The sequence below is a fragment of the Amblyomma mixtum genome, chromosome 1 (assembly GCF_055824585.1).
Source record: "Amblyomma mixtum isolate Tamu chromosome 1, ASM5582458v1, whole genome shotgun sequence".
In the NCBI taxonomy this organism is placed as follows: domain Eukaryota; kingdom Metazoa; phylum Arthropoda; class Arachnida; order Ixodida; family Ixodidae; genus Amblyomma; species Amblyomma mixtum.
Window position 1 is genome coordinate 255575823 of NC_143012.1, and position 10573 is coordinate 255586395.

The following is a 10573-nucleotide window of genomic DNA, read 5'->3' on the forward strand; positions in this document are numbered from 1 at the left end:
ATTATGACTCCCTCTCGCCAAAGTTGCCGCGGTGCGTTGTTCGTAAATTTTACCTTCCCAGCGCCCCTAACGGCACTTGCAACGAAATAGCTCCGTCTGACGTGCGATGTGACGTCACCGCGTGAAGCATCCACGTGATACTTGCGCACTGCTCCCTGAATGCTTCTCCTGATCACGACAGCGCGACTACACGCAGCCATCGCAGCAGCTTCCTCGTCTCGCCGTATCCGTCCGTCCGTCCGTCCGTCCGTCCGTCCGTCCGTCCGTCCGTCCGTCCGTCCGTCCGTCCGTCCGTCCGTCCGTCCGTCCGTCCGTCCGTCCGTCCGTCCGTCCGTCCGTCCGTCCGTCCGTCCGTCCGTCCGTCCGTCCGTCCGTCCGTCCGTCCGTCCATCCATCCATCCATCCATCCATCCATCCATCCATCCATCCATCCATCCATCCATCCATCCATCCATCCATCCATCCATCCATCCATCCATCCATCCACGGTTGTGTGGGATACAATAGGTGTATGAAGTGCTGAGAGGCGTCCGGATAGAAGTAATAGTGCCAGGACTTACTTTTGGAAGAGTTGTATTGAGCCTGAAGTGTGAAATGCAATCGTGCCTAGAAATAGATATGGCAGCTGCTGGGAGTTAGCATATGGTGCTCACGGAAAAGCTACAGATCGGGCTATGTGCGTCGGCTGGACATCGTTCGCAAAGCGCAAAGCACAGAGAAAAATCTTGTGAGAAGAACAACGGCTGAGAAAGATGGACAGCCACGATATTTGAACAGAAAGAGCGTTGGCTCACATTGGAGGAAACTGTCTATAGAAAACTAACCAGCAAGTGTGCTGGAAATCAGAACGGGGTAATAAAAGAGCGTTAAACACACGTAGGGTCAAAGAGGCACAATGTGTGAACTGGATCAAGTCGATGGCAAAGAAGCCGGCTAAGGAACTGTAAGGGCAGCGACCTATAGAGATACGCTTATACAAAGTCGGTGTACACATAGCATCAATGGTCACTGGAATTTCGAAAATGGTAAATTTTAAGATGGTACTTTTTAAAGAGAGGCTGAGGATATATGAAGTTGGCCTGTATCGATAGGTTATCGCGCTCTAATGACGAGTACGATATTTTTCCCGAAAATGAAGCTTTTATGAGGGACAAAAGGTCAGAAAATGGCGTACAGGTATCGCTATTACAGGCCGTCCTTGCAAGTACACTGCGCTGCGTTTTTTGCGCTGATCAATATGAGGCTACGCCACATCATCGCTATTCTCTTCCAAACGGTGATCACGGAGATAGTTCGGCGGGAAAATATATAAATCCAATTTTCTCAGCAGTAAATGCGTCTTTTGCTGCCGGGATCGCCAGGAAGAGCTCGATATTCACCTGCTTAGAACGAAAATTGGATGGAGTTCTCCTCAGTGTTCCTTTAAGGTTGAAGGATAAGGTTGTAAAAAAAAGGAGGGAAGGGTAAAGAGAAAGTATTGAGTCAGGTGGCTCCTACCGCCACCCCGCTTCAAAGGAAACGCTCTTTGCATTTATTTATCTATCCAGACGAAGTGGACGGATGCTGAGAATATCATTACAAACTGCAGTCGTTCATTCACTTGCTTGCTGCGTAAATGCTGCCCCACCCCCTACCCCCCAGAGTGCACCGCAAACAATCGTGTTTTTCTTACTGCACAGTTCCCCCATTGCATATGTAACAGCTAAAGCTAGCGCTCTACAAATAATATGTGGTTTCGAGTTTGAAGCTGGTCTATTACTGCGTACTAGACCTTCTTCTACTGCAGTAGAAAGGTAAGAAAGAAGCGCTCTTCAACTAAATGTATGCGTCAGCAAAAAGAAAAAAAGAAGCTCGTATCGCATCCGCTTTCAGCCTGTATCGCACTCGCCTGTCAACTGGGCTCCAACGGGATGGAGGGCAGAGTGCTCACTCAGCTTTCAGATGCGACGCTGTGTGGCGCCACCGTCAGATTGGTTTGGTTTTATAGGGTTTAACGTCCCAGATCGACTCAGGCTATGAGGGACGCCGTACTAGAGGGCTCCGGAGGCACTTTAACATGACATCGCATCGCACACGGGTCTCTAGCATTTCGCCTCCATCGAAATGCAAATCCCGGCCGCGGCGGTTGAATTTCTTTGGAGGAGAAATTCTAGAGGCCCGTGTACTGTGCGATGTCAGTGCACGTTAAAGAACCCCAGGTGGTTGAAATTTCCGGAGCCCTTCACTACGGCGTTTCTCATAGCCTGAGTCGCTTCGGGACGTTAAACCCCATAAACCAAACCAAACCTAGCAACCGCCGCGGCCACCGGGATCGAGATGACACCGTAACAGCAGCCTATAGATTCGATTTCATGTTAACACTGCCCCCTCACGTATGGTTCATCTTCTAAGGGACGTGGTGCGCTTTTTACGCGTTCGAGAGAGTTTAGCTTACGCATGTCGGACCAAGCTTACTACTACAACACGTGCTCAGATACGATATTTGCGTCAATGCCATCTGAAGCGATACAACGGTTACAGCGAAGGAAGTTCGGTGCGTCTTCAACTTCGGTGTGTTTGCCCGCGTGCACGATGGCACACAAGGATAGAAGAGACGACACATACAGTTACCGGAGAACGTCTGCGAAGGGTGGCAAAGTGCCAGACAGCAGCGCAGGCGACTCCGCGCGTTCGGGTTGTAGAGCCGAACGGACAAAGCCTCCCGAAGAAGGCGGTTGCGTGTCTCGTCACGTCGGTGCCTGTCGTGGGTGCAGCCCAAAGGAGAGGCGATGCCGCACACCGACCCGGCCGTCTACACGCACGCGGCCCGCGGAACTCAAGGCGTCTTCGCTGCTGCATCTGCCAGGTTCCAAAAGCATACTGACTGATAGAAGAGCAAAAAAGAGCAACCGAAAATTACTGACGCAAACGACAATGTACTGTATTTAGCGCTGAAGTGTTTCAGTGCACTGGAAAAATTGTGTAACTCTTTCCGAGCAATCGGTAGTGTGTCCCAAGTTTGAACCCCAGCAAAGTGCACTCAACGTTCACCGTATAGCTTGCAGATACACCCAATAACCGTCTCTCTTGGTGAACACCTCATCAAAAAGGCAGCTGGTACGCCTCTTTACGAGTGCAGTTTATGTATTTGGTTTTGTTGGTCTTATTCGGGAAGCGTTTTTCTGGCGTAATGTGCCAAATATCTGTCATCACACAGCGACGTTACAAAAATCTTTGTAATTATTTACTGCGCGAATGTTCCATACAAGTTTCTGGTAAAGCCTCCACTCGATATTTCCTTTAGTGCAGCCTTGAGGGCCTTATAATGTAATGCCTATGGCCATTTAGTAATCGTTGCTACGTAAAGTACGCTGAATAGTAATCACCGCCCTTACTATACCTGCGCTGTGTTTAACCGCCAGGGAGAAGTATACTGGCGACATTTTTTTTTTTTATTTAAGAGTGCAGCGTGCTGTGAGGGGAAACGATCAAGGAGGTAGTGACGGGGGGAGGAAGAATGGAAAAGGCGCCATAGTGGAGATGATGGTCAGAACATTTATTGAGCTCCAAGGGAAGGGGTCCTTCCTTCATGGTCGGAGTCATCAGTCATCAGTAGGGCCCGGAAATTTAGGCACTAAAGAACCCCGAAATAGGCAGGCATCTAGGCTCTAAAAAATATTGAAATAGGCGCTATGAAGCAAAAATAGGCGCTTTCAATATTACTCTTTATTCATAAGTAAAAGATTTGTAAATCAAGCACGGAGAGTACGCAGTCCTCAACTGAAGCAATAAAGTAAATAAAATTGGTTTTTGGGGAAAGGAAATGGCGCAGTATCTGTCTCACATATCTCGGCGGACACCTGAACCACACCGTAAGGGAAGAGAGGATGGTGGGAGTGAAAGAAGAAAGAGAGAAAGAGGTGCCGTAGTGGAGGTCTCCGGAATAATTTCGACCACCTGGGGATCTTTAACGTGCACTGACATCGCACAGCACACGGGCGCCTCTTGCGTTTCGCCTCCATCGAAACGCGGCCGCCGCGGTCGGGTTCGAACCCGGGTATTCCGACTCGGTAGACGAGTGCCTTACTGCTCAGGCCTCTTCTCACTTCTACGTATTAAGCAATAAATCGCATTCTCAGGTTTTCGAACATGAAGCTCCTTCGGTTTTCGCTAAGCATAGCTTTGTACTTTAAAAGGCTTCTTTTGACATCACATGAAATTAGTGGCACGAACCTAAAACATGAGAGTTGATAAAGGCTTAGGCCTTCAGGTGATGTGGCCGTATCGCCTCCGCGTAGAAAGTCTCTTATTTGGGAAATTGTTTCTAGGCTTCTTTTTTTATTTCTACCAATTGTTGCATCTCCGTAGAAGCAGTAACACCCTTTCTGTCTAGTCCCCGAAGTGCTGCTGGTACTTCTGCCTATATCTTGAACGATTCATTTATTGAGAGTCCAGCCTTTTCCAACTTTGTCATCCTTTCCGTCATTGCTGAGAAGTTTGCACTAATGTATGTCAGGTCTCTTTCCAAACTCGCCTCTCGCTACAGTTCGAGATAAACACTTCGTTACACTTCGTTACACTACGTTCAAGTTACAATTCGAGAAAAATGTTCGGCGAGACCCACGCCTTTTGTGCGTGCATACACCATACATAGACAGATGTCTCAAAATTGAAGAACGGCACCGAGGACCGAAGTGCCGGATTTAGGCATTTATAGGCAAAAAGTGCGGTTAAATAGGTAGTATTTCCTAAAAAATGACAAAAAGGCAGGCAAGTGCAAAAATCTCCCGTTTAGGCATTTATAGGCATGTTTAGGCAAATGCCTAAATTTCCGGGCCCTAGTCATCAGTCATCCAAGATCCCGACGGCTGAGGCGATCCGGCGCGCCCGTTCGATCAGCCATTGTCGGTCGCTCGGGTCTGATCTTTAGTGCAGGACTCCATATATCGTCTCAGCACCCAATATTTATTTATTTATTTATTTATTTAACGACCACTGTTGGCCTCACTTTGAGGCAGTAATCGGGTTCACGTGAGACTGAAGCAGCAAAGAAAAAAAGCTGATAACCACAAAGAACGAAGAAAGGGTTGGTTGGTTCATGTGGTTTAACGTCCCAAAGCGACTAAGGCTATGAGAGACGCCGTAGTGGAGGGCTCCGGAAATTTCGACCACCTGGGGTTCTTTAACGTGCACTGACATCGCACAGTACACGGGCCTCTAGAATTTCTCCTCCGAAGAAATTCAACCGCCGCGGCCGGGATCGAACCCGCGTCTTTCGGGTCAGCAGCCGAGCGCCATAACCACTGAGCCACCGCGGCGGCGAAAGAATGAAGAAAGGTGCATTACTACCGCAAAATGAAAATTCACGACCCCGACACCTTCGCTTATTACACAGATTCCAGGCACAGATGAGAATTAACGTTCTCTGTTCAACGTGTACAGACGGGCAGTCAAGACGCATGCCATGCTGGCCTTCTTGCAATGGCACATACCTCTTCATACATATCGCATTCGCGGCCAACATGTACGACGGAATCAACATCTCTGAATCCTCATTAAGTGGCTTCCTGACTACGAAGGCGTACCGGGGAAGAAGACAGCGCAGTCTCACCCGCGACTGCAATTACCCAAGCCCCCCATGCCCGTGACCAGGCTTCCAGAACATGAGGACGACCTGAAAGACATACATGCTAAAGAAAGACGCGCTGTATATATATACCGCAAGAACTGGCGGACAACAGAATAGCTCTACATCCACCCCCGCCGGATGTGACCCGCGATGAAGCCTGTAAACTAAGGCGTGCGCAGATCCATTCACTTGCAACCCCACTCAAGATACCTCTACCCGATTCCATTACGGGGATTTCCCATCTTTCACACCCAGTCTTGAGAAAAGGTCCACAGCCTAAGGATAACGTTTCAAAGTCACTTGCATTGGCGAGAACAGATGGATGAAATCTAGCGAAGTTGCCGTCTGGATGTCATACCCTTCGTCAGGTGAGAGAATATTTTGACATCTCGACATTGCGTATGCTCTATTTTGCATTTATGGAAAGCCACCTATCACGCCGTGTCGAAGGCTGGGGTGGGACTTATAAAATGTATGTAGACCCTATTACACGACTGCAAAAACAAGTACTAAGAATATTAAATAAGACAAAGTACTCTGACTGCAGCAAACTATTGTTCCACATCTCAATGATTCTCCCATTTGATTTTCTGGACCGCTTAAAAACATCTATATGTGTTCACAATACATTAATGACACAACTTCCCCATTCATGTATCAACACTTTATCCTCAACTTCGCTTCACTAAAAATCTCTCCTTCTGTAATTTCCACCTCCCGCCCATCCGTAAGTTATATGGTGAACGATTATAGTGCAGTTTGCTGGAGTTAAAATCTGGAACGCGCTACCCATTGTTCTGAAAGAGTCACGCAATTTCGCTGGTGTACACTTAAAAAAAAAAACTTACCAGAAAAAACTGATGTGCCCTGACATTTTATTTCATTCTATGTTTCCTCCTATTCTGTACCTTGTGTATATTTGTGTTGTTCACGACTATACATGTTGCTAGAACATTCACATATTTCTTCATTAGTTTTGCCATTTTGCATTTGTTAAGTATTTCAGTACTTGTTTGCGAATTGTGCCCTTTAAAAATGCGACATAAATTTAAATGAATCCCGCACAAATACGCTCAGCTCAACACGCCCAACCTTTCATCCTACATCCCTCAATGACTGAATGGCTCCGGTTTGGTTTATGGTTTGGTTTATGGGGTTTAACGTCCCAAAGCGACACAGGCTATGAGAGTCGCCGTAGTGAAGGGCTCTGGAAATTTCGACCACGTGGGGTTCTTTAACATGCACATGACATCGCACAATACACGGGCCTCTATAATTTCGCGTCCATCGAAATTTCACCGCCGCGGCCGAGATCGAACCCGCGTCTTTCGGGTCAGCAACCAGGCACCATGACCAGTGATCCACCGCGGCGGCTCCTAAACCAAATCTTTCATCGCCGTTCTTCAGGCTCTTGTCTAACGCGTCCCTAACGTGCTGGGCGAGACCTGTAGACTACACCACTGAAAAGCCCCAGACAGGGGTCTAAAAGTGTAATGGAATGCATTATCTCTCAGCAGGCGAAGGCCATAACCAATGAGCCATCGCGGCTTGTATTGTGCTGTGCTCGATAGCACTGACACATCACCCGACGCGCACTGACGGAGCGTAGAATGTTCGAACGGTTCGATCGTCACAGCCCTGGAGGTTTTCCAAGCACCGTTCCGGTTCCTGAGGGCGGTGAGCTTGCGCAACAGGTTTCCTTTTACACACCTTCTTCCTTTTCCCCGGTGCAGGGCATAAGGCCAAGCGGAACACCTCTTTCCGTTAAAACCTCCGCTTTTAACGCTTCCTCTGCTTCGCACACACATTCTATAGCACTTGTTCGCGCTAATTTGAATTTTAAAATTGACACGCAGGACACAAAAGCACCAACGCCACCGAGATGGTGACAAAACATCTGATGTCCCCCCCCCCCCCCCCCAAAAAAAAAAAAAAAAAATTGAGTCCAATCAGTCGACGGAGTCCTCGTCACCCCGCGAACAATGTCCTCAGCTCTAATTATATCAGGTGCGTCTTTATCAGGGCTTCGGGCCATTTTAGAGGCTTTTAGTGCTCATATTTTGTTGCTTCTCTCAGCCGTGAATAGCGCTTCGCAACAAGCCGGTCTGTACCACGTTTAGTTTGAAAAGGACGTCAATAGAGACCTACTGAGATGTCAGTGAAGGGGTGTTCCAAATGCTTGCACGTTTATGCGTGCGCTAGAGTGCCCACGTACTGCTTCCGATTACAAAATCTAAAATTTTGCGTCAAATTTACGCATAAGAAGTTTGCTAGTTTTTTCTTCAACGAGCAAATTGGGCGCATTAAAATATTCCAACCTCGTCAAGGCGACTATCTGAAGCCCTGTATATATACTAAATGAATCTTCGTAGAACGCGCTGTTTTTCATTTAAAGCTCGGACCAGAAACACCTTGTATCAGATCCGCATAACATATTCTTCTTAGCATCAAAGAAAGAATTACAAGCATACATATAGAAAATGAGCGCCGCTGCCAGCTTATGGCCAAGGAACGACATCCTAACGGCACTCAGGGATCAACGGACTGCTGCGAAGTGAAAAGAACCCTGACGAAGCAGTTTGTCGTCGAGCATCCTCTCAAAGATCCTACGTCTTTACGGCTATTCTTTCCCGGTACCGAACCGTCAGCGCACCAGGTACGGCGCTTCGGGCACTCGGCCAGGACGATCGTATTACGTTTCTTTCCTATTACTCTTTCGTTCAGGAGAAGCGCCAGCCACTAAGAAATTCGTTTATAGCTTCAAATTCTTTCTGAAAGGATATGACCCGAGACGTGGGAAACCATCGCCTTCTCAGCGTGCGCGATGCGAACGTCTTCCTTGGGAAAGAGTGAGAAAACTATTTTGCGGCTCGGGTCCAGGTCGGTGGTTCAAGTCGGTGGGATGGGTATGCAGCTCGGTGCAGTGGGCTGGCTACCTAAACACGTGGGCGGTGTGGAGCACCAGAAGCGGCTACGGAAGGTGGAATCCTGCTATCCTGCCTCAAGTGAGCGAATCCAGCGAAGACGAAATTGGCGCCGCCTGCCTCAACGAAATCGCAGCTGGTCTGCAGTAGACGTCGGATCCCCAATGCCGAGCGCATATGATAAGCGTTCGTCGTTGTTCGACGCCCGTGAGTTGGCCGGCCAGCAGTGGCAAGGCCAATCACGGTCGAATATCCAAACGGCCTGCGGCGTGCTGATCGCCTGGCGCCGGCTCCCAGAGCACTGCGCGCTTTTAGTGAGACGGAGCTGGCAGCGGCACGCAACCCAAGGCGGCTGCGACGCAACGCTCCAAAACACGCAACAATCGCGCTTTCGGGTGACGAGAGCGACCGCCTGGTGACGTCAAACCGAGGCGCGTCCGGTAACGCTGCTGCGAAATGTCGAAACCCGTGCCCCGCCGTCTGGCCCCGAAGGTGTCAACACCAGGCCCGCTCTACAGCGCCAGGAAGCATTCGGCCGCTCGCTGCCTCCCAAGAGGCGCGCTTCTGGCGTTTGCCTTTTTTTTTTTCGTGTTTTTGCCACGTCCATTCAGTGGTTCGCACTGCAGACGCTCTCGGTTGCGCTGGTTTCCGTAAGCGTATGGTGAAACGGCGCTAAATTTCCGTGCAGCAACGCTAATTAAACCACTGGCTATGAAAAAGTAGGCGTCATGCCCGTTCGTGTGACGTGTCTGGTGCAGAGGAGCAGCGTTTGCAGAATGCGGCCCAGTTCGCGAGGCGGGTCTTCGTTCCGGTGACGTCAAGTGTGATGGAGAGGATGTAGTGGTCGCCGTTCGGTGTGCCACCCATATGTTGACTCGGGTAACAAGGAAACGACCATTGTACAGTGGGAAGTTTGGGTAGAGCCCATATCAACACTGTTGCCGAGCAGGGTGGGAGGGGTGTCTAGCACGCACCCCATGACAGAGGCTTCGAGGTAGCACTTTGGACGTAGAGGAGCGTTAATATCACTTATCAAGGTGGATATGATCTTGCCGGTTGCAGCCTCGATGATGGTTTGGAAGCCGTTGTGGTAAGCACCGGTGCGCGTAGAGCATACGGAGGATGAATATTCGCAGAGCCCGGATATATCAGACCCGGATATTTCGAACTATTGGCTATATCGAACACACAGATTATACCCTTGAAAATCCTGTGCAAAAACATCGGAAAACCGCGCAGTATATCGGATTGAAAACTTGCCAGTCGTTCTATGCATCGATCTGCGCGCCGCGCCCCTGCAAGTGGTGCTTCTCCTAACGGCTCTCTTGGTTCACTTTTCGTGCGCTAAGACAGGTCGGCTGCGCGGCCTTAGGCACTAGTTGGCTAGCGCGGTGAAACAGCGCGACAAGCTGAATGCGGGGTGCGCTGCTTGGGGCTGGCCTTCGGTCTCTTGTACTCGGTTTCCACGCCACATCGCTGTCATGCGGTGAAACCAACCTAACTAACTAAAGCGTGAAGTACTTAGCTGCCGAAGGTGTTGAGGAAACCAACTGTAGCTTAATTTTAATGAGCGATTGCGTACTAGTAACAAGGTTAGACATCTTCTGATAGCCAGTGGCTAGTTACATAGCACCGCCTGCAGCGGTTCGATGCGAAGGAGGTTAGACCTAGCGACGCTTAGTGAGCGCTGCGCCCCCAGAGCGCCGGCGGGGGGGGGGGGAGGCACGTCACTGCAAGGAGCGCGGGTATTCTTGCTTCCAGGCTACAGATAAGCTTATGCATTGCCATATTTTCTACATCGATCTATTAATATATCGAACCATTCGGCGGCCCCCTTCGAGTTCGATATATCCTGTTTAGACTCTATTGGATTTGAGCCTGGTAGGTTTCGGGAGAAGTTCAAAGGGGACATGAGGGATCTTGCGTCAAGTCTGTGGCAGTACACCTTTTGCTAAGTGGTGTCGCTGTGTACAGTGACGTAGCAGGGCCGAGTGCGTTCGGATATGTAGCATAGCCGGCAACTCGACAACAGCGTGTAGTT